The following is a 19,138-nucleotide window of genomic DNA, read 5'->3' as shown; positions in this document are numbered from 1 at the left end:
GAGTCACATAATCTGACTTTGGATAACTATGACTGTCATGTTAAGAATAGTTTATAGGGAAGCAATAATGAATGCAAAAATTAGGATGATATAGTAATAATTCAGGTAAGAAGAGATGAAAGTAACAGGTTGTGGAAATTATAAGAAGTGACTGGATTTGGGTTACAGAAATTGCTTGGTAATTGGCACTCAACCTCTGCACAGACCCTCTGTTCTCAAATAGTTAGGCTAGAGTGTTCTTACCTTTTAGAGAAACGTGGAGGAAAGGGTGAAATCAGGCAGAGAAATAATAGCTTTGAGAAGTTAGAGGCACTTGAATCCTGAATTTCAAATAGTTTCTTGATCCATTCTTTTGGTGTAAGACCAAGAAAATAAATACCAAGAGATTGCTGGAACTGCTGTTCCTGTCCCTGAAGTCTCAGATAAGCTGAGATTCTATAGCAGTTTCTATGGCTATAACAAACTAAAAAACTATTACCAGGTGTGTTATAGTTTGGATGTGGAGTGTTCCCTAAAAGCCCACATGTTGAAGGCTTGGTACCCAGTTTATTAAACTACCAGGAGGTGTTGGAACCTTTAGGAAGTGTGGCCTACAAGAAGGAAGTTAGATCATTTAAGGTGTGTCCTTAAAGTGGGTTAATGGAATCTTGCCCTGTTGCTGCTTTTATTAGCTTACCAGCTGCTATGAAAGGAGCAGCTTCCTTGGCCACACACTTCTGCTATGGTACACTGTGCCACCAAAGGCATATGGCAACAGGTCAGGTGACATGAACTGAAACTTCTGAGCTGTCAGCAAAAATAAACCTTCTTCCTTATGAGTTGATTATCTCGGGGTTTTTTTTTGTTGCTGTTGTTACATTGACAGAAAGTTGACTAATACAAGGTGCCAAACCATGGTGGAGACTAGGGTAGAGTTAGAGTTTAGCAGGACCTTGGAACTCCCAGTATGCTGAATAAAGGCTACTTTCTGCCATCTCATGTATGTCCCAATAACATGACCCATATTTTTGTAATTGAATTCTTAGGCAAAACTTTATTGCATTATGACAAGTTTCATTAGTTTGGAAGAGAAGCTAATAAGAGTTACTGACAGATTGGATGTGGAATATGAGATCATAATAAAAGAGTAAGATATTTCAATTTATTGACCAAAACAATTAGAATAATGAAGGTGCTATAAAAGGAATAGGTTGAAGAGCAAAAATCAGGATTCAGTTTGGGGTATGTTAAGTTTCTCAGTAGCTATTAGACATCCAATTAGAGACACATAGTGGGCCTTTGGAACTATCCAATAGATATCCCTCATTACTCAAGAGTACAGAAGGCCTGTGATGAGATATAAATTTAGAAGTCATCAGCCTATTGATGATTTCTAAGGTTAGGGAAATCAATGATATATTATTATGACCCAACACTTGCTCCTTTGCCAGACAATGTTTTGTATATACTGATTGGGAATGTCCAGGATGAGGGAATAATGGATAATGCAGGAAAAGAGGGGGTACTAGCTGGAGAAGTACAGCATTCCACGCATATTAGATGGTTTGGCCTTAGAAGCCAGAACAATCTATTTACTGTAAAAGGATTTAAAGGAAAAAAAATATTGCCACAGATGTACACTGCTTTTGAAAGGATATAGAGATACACATCTTATATTACTCAGTGAAATAAGATATAAAGTTATCAGTAAAGCATTGATCTGATTTTTTTCTGGACGTGACCACAAAGCACAGGCAATAAAAGCAAAAGTAGACAAAGAGGGTTATATCAAACTAAAATCTTCTGCACAGCAAACAAAACAACAGAATGAAGAGAGCACCTATAGAATGGGGTGGAATATTTTCAAACTATCCATATAATAAGGAATTAATATGCAAAATTTATAATGAGCTCAAACAACCCAATAGCAAGAAAGCAAATAAACCAATTTCAAAATGAGCAAAATATCTGAATGAATATTTCTTACAGGAAAACATAAAAATGGACAAGTATATAAAAAAATTGTCAGCATCACTAATCATCAGGGAAATGCAAGTTAAAACCACAATGAAGTATCACTTCACACCTGTTACAATGACCATTATCAAAAAGACCAAAGGTTAAGTGTTGATGATAATGCGGAGAAAGGGGAATCTTTAAAGGCTTCTGGTGGGAATAAAAATTAGTGTTATCAATCCAGAAATCCCATCACAGGAGATTACACACACACACACACACACACACACCCCTCTCAAAAGGAAATAAGGTCAGTATGTGGAAGAGATATTAGCATTCTATGTTCATTTCAGTATTATTCACAACAGCCAAGAAGTGTTAATTTAAATGTACATTAGTCAGTGAACAGATGAAGAAAATATGATGTATACGATACTATTCAGTCATATGTTTTTTGGTTTGCTTTGATTTTTTTCATTTTATCTTTTTGGTATATCCTGTATATTTCTGTTTTGTGATTTCTAGAAGGCTTACATAAAATATCTTCCAGTTAGAACACACTGTTTTAAACAGATAACAACTTAATTTTCATCACATGCACAAATATTCTTTTATTGTCTTCTCTCCACATTTAAAAAAATATATTTTTGTAGTTGTAGTTGGACATAATACCTTTATTTTATTTGTTTATTGTATGTAAAGGGAGGAAATCTTGTCATTTGAGGCAACATGAATGAGCCTGGAGGATTTTATGTTAAGTAAAACAAGTCAGGCACAGAAAGACAAGTAATGCATGATCTTTCTTATATTTAGAATTTAAAACAGTTTATTTCTAGAAATAAGAGTGTAGATTAGGGGCTACCAGGAGTGGTGGGGGTTGGGGGAGGGGTTGAAAAGATGTTGGTCAAAGGATACGAGATTTCAGTAAGAAGAAGTGAATTCAAAAAGTCTCTTGTACAACATGTTGACTATTATTAATAAAACTATATTACATTCTTAAATATCGCTAAGATGATGTTAAGTTTTCTCACTACACAAGTAGTAATTATGCGAGGTAATACATGCTAATTAGCTAGAATTAGTCATTACATGATGCACATATGCTTCAAGACATCATGTTTTATACAATAAACATATACAATTTTATCTGTCAATTTAAATGGATAAATATATAAATAAATCGAATTTGGCATCAGAAGAGGGGAAAGAGTAGAAGGGGGGAGTGTTGTTGAAGTCTGAAGGTTTGTTTAGATATTGAGTTTAATAAGATATATAAGAATTTGTGAAAGCCTTTTACCTGTTTCTGTTTCTTGGTATTTGAAAAACTCACTTTGTTATTAAAAATCAAAGTGTGAATTAGCCCAAAGAATGCTCGATCATATCTCACAGTGGCAGATTGTAAAACATTTTTTATTATCTATTTGAAATTATCCTTCTGTGTACTTATATTATAAAATTATAAATACTAAGATTTAATTAGGTTATAAAATTATAAGTATCATCTACTCATATATTTTATTACAAATAAAACTAAGCATCAGATAATTTCAGTGATTTGCTAGTAATTTCCTAGCTACATAGGGATAAAAACAGATTTTATATATCTTTTCATTCCAATGATATTCATTTATTTCATGCTTTAATAACTTTAATTTTCTAGTTGTCATTAAGCTAAATATTATTCCTGTATACCAAATGGAGGCCATTATGATGTCCACTTTTATATCAATTATAAATTCCAGGCAATCCTTCACGAAGTATTTTCTTACTTCAAGTTATTGGATCTTTCTCACTAGTCAGGTACTGCTTCAAATGCCACTCTCTCAGAAAGGTGTTTCCTGATCATCTCCATGCACCCACTTTTGTGGATGTCATCATACTTTTATTTTATTTCCTTCATAGCAATATACCTGAAAGTAATTTTAATATTTGTTTCTTTTTCTATCATTTTATGACCCATTACACACCAACCCTTCACAAATATAAGTTCTATGAGTGCTGGGTTTGTCTTCCTTGAATATAAATTGAAGTCTAGCACCTACCATTTAGCACTTCATAAATATTTTAATGAATGAATAAATGGAAAACCAGAGTTTTAAAACAGCCAGAGGTCATATTTTAGCAAAATTTCAAATCCCTAAAGCAGATATTTTAACCCTGCTTTTATATTTTAAATATTGTATTTAAAATATTTTCAAATGAAGTTATTAAGACAATATAAAGAATTCCTGTATATCCCTCATCTAGACCACCCAAATACAAATATTTACCACATCTGCTCTGTCACTTCCTCCCTTCCTACTCCTACAGATGTATTGCCTCTTTACCATAAATATGCATTTTAAAAAATGGCACACTTACCCCAATCTAATAGTATTAGCTAATCTTTAGAATTTATTCAAATATTACCAATGGGCTCACTAATGTCCTTTATAGTAAAATAATTTTTCCTTGGTCCAGAATCCAATCTAGTATCATACACTGGATTTAGTTGTCAGGTCTCCTTTGTTCTAGAAGTCTGAAGTCTCCCAGTCTTTAATTACCTTGATATTTTGTAGAATGTCTCTCAGTTCAGGTTTGTTTGATGTTTCCTCAAAATTGGATTCACTTTTCCACCTCTGACAGGAGTAACACAGAAAAGCGGAGGTGTCTTCTAGGTCCATCCTAACAGGAAATGTACACTTGTCTCACTATTGACAACACTGACTTTTTTATTAGTGCATTATAGTCATACATAATATTGGGACTCATTTTGACATAATTATACAAGCACAGAATATATTTGCTCCAATTCAGTCCCCAGTACTTTCCCTTTCCCTCTTCCCCTATTCCCTATCCCCTACTCTGCTGGTCTTCCTTCTATTTATTTATAGTAATTATTTTTTTTAAAAAAATAGTGTTTCATATACATACACAAAGGTGAAATTCACTGTGGTATAGTCACATATGTACATGGAATAATTTGATCAATTTAATTATACCTTTCTTCTCATTTCCCATCCCTTCTCCCCACACCCTACCCTTTGTCTACTCCTCTATTCTTTCTTCTGAACTTTTCATGGTATTCTCCTTTTTTCTTCCTTAATTTGGTCTAGTTTCCACATAATGAGTGAAAATATTTGATCTTGACTTTTTAAGTCTAGCTTATTTCACTGAGAATGATGTCCTCTAGTTCCATCCATTTACCAGCAAATGCCATAGTTTTATTCTTCTTTATGACTGAGAAAAACTCCATTGTGTATATATACCACACTTTCTTTATCCATTCATCTGTTGATGAGCACCCGGGCTGGTTCCAATAACTTGGCTCTTTGAATCACACAGCTATAAGCATTGATGTGGCTGCATCCCTATAGTATGCTTATTTTAGATCTTTTAGATAAATACTGAGGAGTAGAAGAGCTGGGTCACATGGTGGTTCCATTCCTAGTTTTGCGAGGCATCTCCATACTGCTTTCCAGAATGGATGCACTAATTTGCAGTCCTACCAACAATATATCTGTGTACCATTTTCCTTCCTTCCCACTGGCATTTATTATTGTTTGTATTCTTGATAATTGCCATTCTGACTAAAGTAAGATGAAATCTCAATAAAGTTTTAATTTGCATGTATATAATTGTTATATATGTTGAACATTTTTCGGAGAGTTGTCGGCCATTTGTATTTCTTTTTTTGAGAAATGTTTGCTTAGTTCTTTTGCCAATTTACTTATTGGATTATTTTTTTCCCATGGTAAGCATTTTGAGTTCTTTATATATTCTGTTTATATTCTATATATTATATTTTGTTTAAAAAAGGCAAATAGGAACACAAATGCATTTGCTTATTTGTGCAAAGCAAAACAAAAACTAATTGGCTAGCACTACCAATGATGGCTAAGAATTAGATAGAAAAAGTGAGAAAGAAGGCTGGGGATGTAGCTCAGTGGTAGTGGTATAATTATAAGTCATAGTCGTATAATTATAAATTATATAATATATAATGCAAATTGGTGCAACCAAATGGAAAGCAGTATGGAGATTCCTTGGAAATCTGGGAATGGAACCACCATTTGACCCAGCTGTTCCTCTCCTTGGTCTATACCCGAAAGACTTAAAAACAGCATACTACAGGGACACAGCCACATCAATGTTTATAGCAGCACAATTCACAATAGCTAAACTGTGGAACCAACCTAGATGTCCTTCAGTAGATGAATGGATTAAAAAAATGTGGCATATATACACAATGGAATATTACTCAGCAATAAAAGAGAATAAAATCCTGACATTTGCAGATAAATGGATGGAGTTGGAGAAGATAATGCTAAGTGAAGTTAGCCAACCCCCCCTAAAACAAATGCTGAATGTTTTCTCTGATATAAGGTCATTGACTCATAGTGGGGTAGGGAGAGGGAGCATGGGAGGAATAGATGAACTCTAAATAGGGCAGAAGTGTGGCAGGGGAAGAAGGGGACAGGGGGTTAGCAAAGATGGTGGAATGTGATGGACATCATTACACAAAGTACATGTATGAAGACATGAATTGGTGTGAACATACTTTATATACAAATAGAGATATGAAAAATTGTGCTCTGTATGTGTAATAAGAATTATAATGCATTCCACTATCATGTATTTAAAAAATAAAATCAATTTAAAAAAATTATATAATTTCCTGTCTGAGGAATATGTGACAGATATATTCTCCCATTCTATAGGTTCTCTCTTCACACTCTCAATTGTTTCCTTTGCAGAAGTTTTTTAATTTGATGTCATCCTACTTACTGATTCTTGGTTTTATTTCTTGCACTTCAGGAGTCTTGTTAAGAAGTTAGTGTCTGTGCCAATATGTTGGAGTGTTGAGTCTACATTTTCTTCTAGCATTTGCAGAGTTTTGGGTCCAATTTCTAGGTCTTTGATCCACTTTTACTTGCCTTTCTTGCAGAGTGAGAGATAGGAATCTAGATCCATTCTTGTACGTATGGATCTCCAATTTTTCCAGCGCCCTTTAGGCAACATTTTCTTTCATCACTTGATTATGGTGGTGCCTATAAGTTTGTCGACTGTAAAGTTACTCTTTTCCTTTTTGTTATAAATAATTTTTATGGGGAGTACGTTAAGATTATGTAAAAGCTTTATTTCTCATTAGGATATTTCTGCCACTAGTTTTATTGATGATTCTTGACTGAAACATTTATTACCATGATGGAGCTTGATATTTTCCCCTGATTCTCTCGTTCATCCATATTAACCATTTGGAATTTTTCTAGGAGAAACAGTGTTCCTTAACTTATGTATTCACATAAGAAAAAGGCTCATGAATTTGACTCTATCATTATTTTGATGCTCAATTGCCTAATATTTGGCCCATGAGAGCCCTTCAAAATCATTTCTGTGGCTCTTCTCCCTCATGTTTCCATCACTTTTTGATCAGTTTTTGTTACAAAATATAGAAAACACAAACGTACAGACTAGGATCAACATTTGCTTTGTTTGTAACCTGAGAGTATGTAGTCAAAGTACAATGTTTTATTCCTTTCCCACTTAGCAAAGCCATATTATTAATTTGTAATTCAATAGGATCATTTGTTTCTATTGGTATTCATTTTCATTTTGGTTTTCTTCCACCTTTGTTGGCTTCATCCATTCATTCATTATTTTAGGATATGAAACATCATCTTGTTACTGAAGATCAGAACTACACAAATATTGTATGTGTCCTTGGAGAACTATCTCCCCACAACTCATGCATTCTACTCCACCATTCCTCTTTCCCACATTTTGTTTTCCTTTGTGGTGCTGGAGAATGAATACAAGACTTCTCACATATTAGGCAAGCACTCTACCACTGAGCTATATCCCCAGCCTTCATTCTCACTTTTTTCTATCTCATTCTTAGCCATCATTGGTAGTGCTAGCCAGTTCGTTTTTGGTTTATGTTTTCTGAGTTTTGCTTTGCACAAATAAGCAAATGCATTTGCATTTCTATTTGCCTTATTTTCTTAAACAAAATATAATTTTTTTCTAAGTTCAGTCAATTCACTTTTGTCTAACCCATCTTGTGGGTCCATAGTGGCTTACAAAATTTATAGTTCAATGGTGCCCTCTTCTGTCAGTGTAGCTGAGTCCAGAATTGTTAATGAATCATTTAATGAGCAGAGGAAAATAAGGTAGTCATTTTTTTTTTCACTTAAAAATAAAATAAAATAATCTTTCCCTAGTGGAACCTGAAGTATTTCTTTATTATTTTTTTTCATACTTTTTAATCCTTTGACTGAGTCTTTATTTAATGCCTTTTGATGAAAAATTATATTTTAATTTAATTTAAAATTAAATTTAATATGTATTGCTAAATTAGTCTTCATGGAAACTACTAAAATATACTCCCCTTCAGACATGTATGGAAAGGTCTGCTTTTTCACAGTCTAACACACTATATCAACTAACATACTGAACACTTTAATCCCTAACAATTTTATAGGTAAAAATTGACATTACACTATATCATAAATGAATTGAGTGCTTTTAATGTTTAAGAAGCACTTGTATTTCTTGTCCATAAAGTAGATTTTCATAGCCTTTACCCCAGTCTGGTCCATATTTAAATATTTAGTTGAGTCTTGAATTAGGATCCTGAAAGAAGGATACAGTGCTGGCCTTTGCCTACAATTACTTCGGGAACAGACTCAACAACTGACCTAGAGAAAGAAAATTCATAGGCTGAACTAATCCAAGAAAATTCCCTTAACCCCACATTTGAACTGGTTCAAGACTGAGCAATTAGATGTTCATAAGATTTTTATGGCAAAATATTCTGTGGAATTGGGATGTCAATTTTTGCTCTAGCTAGTACCATGATAAGTCAAAGTGATCGGCCAGCTGATAGCATGAGTGAAATGATAAATAGAGAAAACTGATTTTAAGAACTAAAAACAGGAAAAATATTCAGTGATAAATAAGAATGAGAGATGGTGTAACTCTGGAAGATGTAAATAGATTTTTATTTTATTTTGGTGTGATGGGAATTTTATTTCTATCAATGTTTTTGAGATTGCCCATTGTAGCCTTTTGAAAAAAACATTACCTTTTTACTTTGAATTAGTTTCTTTGGATTTCCTTTCCTTAATTAGAATAATTTGCTTATGGAAAACATAAATTTTATTCTCTCTTGCTCCAAGGGATAAAAGTAGAACCAAGTGATTAAAGATACAAGGAATCAGAATGTTCAGCTTATGGAATGCACTGTCTCAGATAGGAAAATGTTTCCTTTTACTGGATGAATTCCATCACACACTGGGCAACCCAGGCAGGATGTCAAAGACAGGATACTAGCATTAAAAAAATGAGTGACTTAAATGCTATTTAAGCTTTCTTTCACAAGTCAAATTTAATTTTTTATCTATTGTCTTATTGTCTTATTGACCATTTATGGATGAATTTAAAAAATTAAATTAAAAATACTTTCATTATAATAAAATATCCTTCATGATTGGAAGACATAATTCTTTCAAAACATCCAGAAAACAACTTTTCTTGTTAGTGAAAAAGAAATCAGCTTTTGACTCCCCAGGAACTGGTCTAACGTGTATAGCTAGGAATTTCTGCTGTAAAGAAGATGGCCTTGTGCTCACCACATAGACCATGTTATTCATTTGTTGGCCATAGTCAATCTCACATGACACCAATAATAGAAGAGGTCACTCTGAGACCATGACAACATGAGACAAAACAAGGTCAGTTTGTAATTTTATCTAAACATATAGAAATCAAGATTACTATATCATCCACAAAGTACCAAATATCCCTATTTCCTGGATAACATGAGGTCTGTTTCTTCTTTACCAATGACAGTTTTATCCTCTTTCTTGTCTGCATTCTTTGTTTATTGAGATACACAATTATGAAATTGTCCCCTACTTTCTGACAGTGCCCAATCTTCAATACATACCTGCTTTCTTAGACCTTTCCTCAAATCACCCATCAAATCTCAAATGGTATAATATGTTCTTTGCAACACCTTTGGAAGTCAATTTGGGCTGTCATAAAAAAAAATCCACAGAATGAGTGGCTTAAACAACAGAGATTTATTTTTTCATAGTTTTGAATGTTGGAAGTCTGAGGTAAGGATACCAGTGTGGTCAATTTCTAGGGAGAGCTCTCTTTCTTTTGCAGACTGCCACTGGCATCCAACTGTGTCCACACAGTAGGAGGATGGGGAGACAGCAAACTCCCTAGCATCTCTTCTTCTGAGGGCATTAATTCCACCATGAGAGTCCTATTCTCCTATCATCTAACTTTGATTACTTCCCAAAGGCTCATATCCAAATACCATCACATTAGGGTTAGGAGTCAGCAATATATACAGTTTGAGAAGACACAAACTTTCAGTTGATAAAAAGCATCTATAAAAATGCCTCACAATTTCATGATGCTTATTCTCTTACTTTATCAAATTATCAAATCAATTTTTCAACTAAACTATATTCCTGATATCCTTTGGCTGGAAACCATTTACATTAGAAAATGCCCCCTTTTGCAAAAATTCCTGACACATTGCTTCACTGTTTAGAGTACTGGGAATGTGGAAAGTGTTTAGCAGATAGTGGGTATTCATTGGAAGAAAATTAAATCACAGTCTTGAGAAAGTTGCTTAAATTATGCTTCTCTAAAGACAAAAGCCAAATATTTGCATTCTATCTACTTTTTTACATTCCCATCACACTACAAATTGGATGGGTTTCTGGAGGATGAAGTTATAATTTAATTAATAAAACTGACCATTTATTGTGATTACAACTTGTATCAATAAATTCAAGTGGTCAGTTGCTTAGTGCATTATGACCTCATTCAATCAGCTAATATTTGTCCAGAATATTTAGGTTAATATTCTCTTTATGGACCTGAATTTGATGAACGTTCTACCCTTTAAATATGTCAACAGTTTTTCAAATGTCCTCAGGCAATGATAATGGAATCCTAAATTCTCAAACTTAAGTAAACACAATTTAAAGATTTTTTCTTTAAAACTCATATTTTCTACTATGGATTTATATCAAAGTACACTAGCAGAAAAATCTCAGACAGGCTGAATAAATATGGTCAAGGCTATAAACATTCCTGTTAGCCAAAGAGGCAAAAATATCCTCATTTTTGGAAGACAAATGTCTGAAAAAACTGACTTCCTTATAATGACATTTTTTTTTAGAAAATTTATTTTGTAGTTGTAGATGGACAGCATTCCTTTTTTTTTATTTGTTTATTTTTATGTGGTGCTGAGGATCGAACCCAGTGCCTCACACATGCAAGGCAAGCACTCTTTACTGAGCTACAGTTCCAACCTTTATAATGACTTTTTATGCCCAGAACTTTGAACAACAAGCTAAATTCAAAAGTCAAGGAATTTAAATTACTTCATAATATTTAATTGGAAAATTTGGCTTACTTATGTGGAGTAGACATCATCTCTGTGGCTGAGTTTTGGAGAAAGTAGAGGTCCTCGTGCCATATACCTCTTTTCCCTTTTATCCAGAAATTACAAGAAATCCTGTGCTTTTGTAGCTTAAGACTTGAAGCTTTTTATCTAAGTGTTAAAGTTGGACTCTTACACTTTCAACTGAGGGTAGAACCTTCCACCTAGCGGAACACTATGAATATAGAAATGCTTATAAATACTGCCAGGGAAGGTTACCTTAACTAGGGCGTCTTAAATTTAAATGTGCATAGGAAACGCATTCTCTTATTAAAATACACATTCTGATTCAGTAGGACAGTAGGAAGGACATCTGACATTCTGCCTATCTGACAAGCTTGCAGGTCATGCACATGCCCAGGCTTTTGGTCATTCATTCATTCTTCTTCTTTCTTTGATAGTAAAAAGCCATATTTTGTTGTAGAAATCAAAATATCACCTTGATATTTCCCTTCTCTTTTCCTATTCTCATATATTCCATTCCCTGGTTAAGATCATTTTTATAGTATAAAGTACAAGTTAGGTAACTGAAACAATTGTATTTTCTACAATATGTCAGATATTAAAACAAAAAATTACCATGATCTGCATGACAAAATCAAATGCTTTTCATTGATTTCCCTGGATGACTAAAATTAAAACAACTTATCTAATGTTTAAAATCTATACACATATTTACTGTTAAAAGTATTTTATAAATATTGTATAGCAAGGATAATTGAATTGTGTTCAACCTAACTCTGCCATTATTCACATGTACTACCCCATAACAATTAATGCTGCTTTGCTGTTTTTTCTTTATTATAAAGAAAAAATATCAAAGAAAAATTATGATCATTTGTAACACACATAAAAAAGTCTTTTCACAATACTTGTCATTCTTCTCAGGCTGGAACAATTAATATTTATGCTCATTCTTCAATCCAACTCAAGCCCTAAAATCAATAATAGGTTGATTATTAGGGGAAAAGATGACAAATTATCCATGGTTGCATGGAATTCAAAAACCTAAATAAAAATTCAATTATGCCAAACAACTGGTTTGATTAATCCTTTTTCTTCTTGAATTGATCAAATCAATTGAATGTGTTGGCATTATCCTAGGCCTACTTCCAAAGAATTTTCAACTGAATCTTAAAGTTGAAGTTAACAGAAGATTTTCCCAAAATGACATTTTGTCTGCTGTTTTTCAGTTCTAGGGATAATGTCAGGGGAGAGGTTTTTTTCTAAATTGCTCTACCATAAAAGTTAAGATTACATTTTAGTGTCAAATAATCTTTCTCTTAGACCACTGACTGTCAAAGCCTTAGGGTGCCTGTGTTTTTCTTTTCAACTGCATTGTTGTTTTTTAAAGGAAATTCAATTTTATACAACATGTTTTTCTAACTAAAAGAAAGCATGAGTGTTTCACAGAACAAACATCTCTGTGGCAAATTCAATGGAACTTACAACTACTAAAGGGCTGCTAATGGAAGAAACGAAAAGTGATGGCCATTTGTGACCTATGGTCAGCCACAGACAGAGTACTCTTCAGGCTGTGACCCTCTGGCTGTGACCACCATCACTAAGATGATATCACAACACTTAACGTCTGTATTTTGGCACTGGTGTTTGGCCTCTTCTATATCTAATTTTTGCCTTTATATATCTCATTCTTGTTTAGAATTTTTTTAGTTGTAGGTAGACACAATACCTTTATTTTATTTATTTATTTTTATGTGGTTCTGAGGATTGAATCCAGTGCCTCACCCATACTAGGCAAGTGCTCTGTCCCTGAACTGTAACTCCTGTCCCTATATATCTCATTCTTGATTTGTCAAAATCATTGGTGTCCATATTCTACTTTTATTCCATCTTCATATTTTCTTATCCTTAAGAAGTTTGCTAATAATTTAGATAATATTGTTATGGGTAAAATCCTTCTATTAGTTGGTATTTTTGTTTCTTAACATGATCAGACACTCCTTAACAAAGATATGTTAGAGTTTTATACTCCCAGCAATTTTAGAGGAGGTCTGGAGATACCTACAGATTGGCTAAGTGATAGCAATTGATTCTGATATAGTAAATTGATTATATATATATATATATATATATATATATATATATATGAACAATTGAATCTGACAGAATATAACAAAGGAACTTAAAAGACTCTCATTCAGAATAAGATGTATTTTCTCTATGTTGCTGCTCATTCTTCTTTATCTATAAGTATCACTTTATTCTGGTTATATTTTTAAAGTTTTTTATTTTTCGGTATTAGGGATTGAACCCAGGATTACTCAACCATTGAGCCACACCCCCAGCCCTTTTTATATTTTATTTACAGACAGGGTCTCGCTAAGTTGCTTAGGGCCTTGGAAAGTGCTGGGACTGGCTTTGAATTCATGATCCTCCTGCCTCAGCCTCCCAAGTCACTGGGATTATAGGCATGAGCCACTGCACTGGAATATTCATTTGAAGAAAATTTATTTACATTATATTCATTAATTAATTTTTGGATGTTAAACTAAACTTCATTCCTAGAATAATCTACCTTGGTCATACATTTTGGTATTATTATTTTGCTGGCTTCACTTTTCTACTATTTTCTTGAGGATTTCTGTGTTCCTCTGTATAAAATATATTGATTTGTTGTTTTCTTATGGTAAGTTTGTCTGGTTCTGGTTTTAGGTTAATACTTTCCTCATGAAATGAGTTGGGAAGTATTCCTTTTAAGGAAAAGACTGTGAAAATTATAATACATTTTTTAAATGTTTGGTGAGAATTTAACACAGAAGCCATTCTGGCCTAGGTTTTTCTTTGTGGGTTTTGTTTTACTTTGTTTTGACTTACTAATTCAATCTCTGTATTCCTTAAAGGTCTATTTAGATTGTCTATTCCTTGAGTTAGTTTCAGTAGGCTGGTGTCTTTCTCAGAATCTGCCCACTTTATCTAAGTTGTCTAAAGTTTTGACATACAATTGTTTGTAGTATCTATAAATTCTCTGGTCAGTAACTATGTTTTCACTTTTGATTCTAGTAATAACAGTCTTCTCTTTTTTACTTGGCTAACTGAGCTAAAGGTCTTTCAATTTTGTCAATCTTTTTCAGAAGGCAGGTTTTGATTTTAATGATTTAATTTATTGTTTTTTTTAAATTCTGTACTTTATTAATTTCCTCCCTAATATTTATTATTTCCTTGCTTCCAATTGCTTTAGGTTTAGTTGGTTCTTCTTTCCCTAGTGTCTTAATTTAAAAGTCTAGGCTCTATTTTAATATAGTAATTTATAGCATAAATCCTCTTATTATGGCTTTCACTGAATCACATATTTGTTGTTTTGTTTCATTTAATTCATGTCACATTTTAATTTTTTTGGTCTCTTTTTTGGTTATTTAGTAGTGTGTTGTTTGATTTCTACATATTTATGAGCTTCTCAAATTTTGTGTATTTTTTTATCTAATTTCATTTTGTTATAGCAAAAATATTTCATAATATTTCTATCTTTAAATATATGAGGTTTATTTTGTGGTTTATAATGTGGTGTATCCTATATAATATTCCATAAACATTTCAGAAGAATTAATATTCTACTTATTGTTGAGTACATTTATAGAGGTGTGCTAAATCTAGTGTTGTTCAAGACAACACATGTTACATGCTGTTCAAGTCTTCTAGCTCCTTTTTGAAGTTATCCTTAATTGTTATATCCATTATTAAATGTAAAAATTGAAATCGTTAACTTTGAATGGCCTATTCTTATTTCATTTCTGACAGTTTTTGTTTTATGTATTTTAGTTTTATATTATTAAGTGCAAATATGTGTATAATTGCCATATCTTTCTGATGGATGGATCTTTTTATTATAAAAGGCCCTTTATTTCTGGTAACATTTTATGCTTTAAAAGGGTTTGTTTTGTCTGCTATTAGTGTAGCCTCCAATTGTTTTATAATTTTACATACATGATATGTTTTCATCCTTTTATTGTCAATCTTTTTCTTTCTTTGAATATAAAGTGACACTAAATAGAGAGCATAGTGTAAGATCTTGTTTTTATCCAGTGTGAAAATTTCTATCATTTGATGAGGATCTTTAACCCATCACATTTAATGTAATAATGCATAGATTTTTATTCAAATCTGCCACTTTGCTTTCTGTTTTCTACGTTTCATGTATTTTTTATCCTTCTACTTCTTTTGCTTTTTTCATTTGCATTCAGTGGGTATTTTCTAATGTAGAAATTCAGTTTCTTTAATTGTTTTGCTATATTTTTAGTTATTTCCTTAGTTCTTGCTCCAAGGCTTACTAGAATACATGTCAACTCATCAGAAATAACTTCAGATTTATACTAAGTTAATTCCAGTGACATATAGAAACATTACTTGTAGTCCCTTTCCCTTTTGTGATGTTATTGTTATACCCATTACATCTATAAATTTACAAATCCAACCACAAATTGTTACAATTACTATTTTATATAACTTTATCTTTTAAAGAATCTAAGAAATAAGAGAAAAAATATATGTTTATTTATTTATTTATTTTGGTATAGTCTTATTTTTACTTCTTATTCTTTTTATTCTTGTGGATTCAAATTATCATCTGGGGTCATCTCCTTGGTTCAATATGGCTTTGCTCCCATCCATGTCTTTTGTGCTATTATTGGCAGATATATTCCCATGTGTTACAATTCAACCTATTTATGTATTATATACATGTTTTAACAATCATTTTCATGCCAGTTAAGAGAAAAACAGAGAAGAAATGTTAATTTATATTGTCATCTATAATTACATAATTAATTTGACTGATGTTCTTTATTTAATTTTTTTGTGAACTCAAATTGCTCTCTGGGGCATTTGCTTTCAGCCTGAAGAACTTCATTCAATATTTCTTGTAAGAGTGGTTTGCTAGCAACACATTTGTTCATCCAGGAATGTCTTTATTTTGCCTTTACTTTTAAAAGATAGCTTTCTTTTGTATAGGATTCTTGGTTGACAGATTATTTTTCAGTGCTTTGAAAATGTTATCCTATTGTCTTCTGGGCAATAATTGTTTCTGATGAGAAGTGAGCTGCTAATTTTATTGGGGTGCCATTGTGAGTAATGAGTCATTTTTCTCTATTTTCAAGATTTTATCTTCTCTTTGGCTGTCAGTATATTTACCATAATGTGTCTATTTGTGGATCTTTTCACATTTTTGTATTTGGAATTTGTTGAGCTTGCTAGATTTAAGAGTAATGTTTTTTCAAAACTGATGGACATCATTTTTTTCAGAATTTTTTTTTCTGTTTCTCTCTTTTCCCCCTCCCTTTCTGGTACCTTCATTATCAATATAGTGGTACACTTAATTATATTCTTGTTTTCCTGAGGCTTTGTTTTTTCTTCATTCTTTTCTTTGAAATTATTTATTCATTTTTTAAAAATTATTTATTCTAATTAGGTATATATGACAGCAGAATGCATTTTGATTTAGTGTAAACAATTGCAGCACAACTTTTCATTTCTCTGGTTGTATACAATGTAGCATAGCACCCCATGTGCAGTCACACATGTACCTAGGGTAATGATGTCCATCTCATTCCAACATCTTTCCAGCTCCCATGATTCCTCCTGTCCATGTTTGCCCAATCACAGTTCCTCCATTTTTCCCATGCCCCCCTCCCCATTACGGATCAGCGTCCACTTATCAGAGAGAACATTTGGCCTTTGGATTTTTTTAGGATTGGCTTACTTTGCTTAGCATGGTATTCTCCAACTCTATCCATTTACCTGAACATGCCATAATTTTATTCTCTTTTAATGCTGAATAATATTCCACTGTGTATATATACAACAGTTCCTTTATTCATTCATGTATTGAAGGGCATCTAGGTTGCTTCTACAGTTTAACTATTGTGAATTGAGCTGCTATCAACATTGATGTGGCTGCGTTACTATAGTATACTGATTTGAAGTCCTTTGGGTATCAACTGAGGAGTGGGATAGTTGGGTCAAATGGTAGATCCACTCCAAGTTTTCTAAGGAATCTCTATACTGCTTTCCAGATTGGTTGCACCAATTTGCAGTCCCACCAGCAATTTATGAGTGTGCCTTTTCCTCCACCTCCTCACCAACAGTTATTGTAGTTTGTATTCTTGATAACAGCCATTCTGTCAGGAGTGAGATGAAATCTTAGAGAAGTTTTGATTTGCATTTCTCTAATTACTAGAGTTGTTAAACATTTTTTTTCATATATTTGTTGATCAATTGTATTTCTTCATCTGAGAAGTGTCTGCTCATTTCCTATCCCATTTATTGATTGGGCTGTTTGTTTTTTTGGTTTTAAGTCTTTTGAGGTCTTTATATATCCTGGAGGTTAGTTCTGTGATGTGTGTATGGCAAAAATTTGCTTCCAAAATGTAAGTTCTCTCTTCAACTCATTGATTATTTCTTTTGTTGAGATGAAGCTTTTTAGTTTGAATCCATCCCATTTATTGATTCTTGATTTTATTTCTTGCACTTTTGGAGTTGGGGACTAATCTGATGTGATGAATATTTGGGCCTACTTTTTCTGGTCTGATTCCTCTTTTTTTTCTTTCTGTTCTTCAGATTTCATTATCTGCATTGTTCTATCTTTCAGTTAATGAATTCTTTCTTCTTACATCTCAAATCTACTGCTGAATCCTTCCAATAAATATTTCATCCCAAATATTGTACTTCTCAACTCTGGAGTTTACAATTGCATTTTTAATTAAAAGTATCTATTTGCTATATTGATAGTCTCTATTTCATGTGATATTGTCATTATATTTCTATATTTCTTAAACATAGCTTCCTTTAGTTTTCTGAACATATTTATAACGGATACTTAGAAGTTTTGTCTGTTTAATTTGGCATCTGGTTGCTCTCACTGACAATTTCTGTAGCCTGCAGTGTTTCTAGCTATATGGGTAATACAGGTTTCATTGCATGTGTCAAGTTTTGGTTGGAAACTGGACATTTTGATAATATGCTGCAGCAACTCTGATATTGGTTCTCTCTTTGTGGCTTGTTATTGTTCTTTGTTTACTTGTTTAGAGACTAGCTAAATTATTTTAGCTAAGTCTATCCACTCCCACACAAGTGAAGCCTTTGATGTTGTTCTTTGGATGTTGTTCTCATAATCATCCTGGGGACAGTGGTTAAAGCATGGCTTTCTTTGTCCCTTTCCCAGACCATATTCAGCTGTTAAGCTCCACTAATTGATAAGTGAATGCTGTTTTTTTCAACAATGTAGGTTGCTTCACAGGCTAACTCTGTCAAATTCAGGCTCCCTTCAAGGAGCAGTTGCTGAGTTCAGTATTTGAGATTTGTTCTGACCCCAGAAAGGCTCTTCTCAAGTATCTCTTTCCTTGATTTTCACCATCAACCTAGCCATCCTACAGTTTATCCAATTTATCTCCAGAGAACCCATCAATCTCCTCCCACTTATCTTTTACTACAACATAAGAGTGGTCTTAAGCTTAAATTTTTCTACCTTCTCTTGCAAATGAAGTCAGTTCATTTGAGTATGATTTGGAGCCTTATTTTCTATCTACTTTATCCCCTCTCCTCTGAGAAAAATCTCTGATCCCTGATTCTGATGCTAGGAATAGGGGCAAGGATGATTTTTTTTTTCTGAGTAAAACTCTGTCTTGAGAATTGAGTGCTCAGTTGAAGGAGGACAGCATTTCAAAGGTCTACTCTGCTTGCTTCCTTTGTGAAATTTCCAGATCATGAGAAGAGAAGCAAGGACCTTGAGGGCTTCTG

This window comes from Marmota monax, unplaced genomic scaffold, assembly GCF_021218885.2.
Source record: "Marmota monax isolate L192 unplaced genomic scaffold, Marmota_monax_Labrador192_F-V1.1 WCK01_AAM20220418_F8-fsc00077, whole genome shotgun sequence".
Taxonomy (NCBI): Eukaryota; Metazoa; Chordata; class Mammalia; order Rodentia; family Sciuridae; genus Marmota; species Marmota monax.
The sequence above is the reverse complement of the archived record's forward strand: the minus strand, read 5'-3'. Positions refer to the sequence as shown.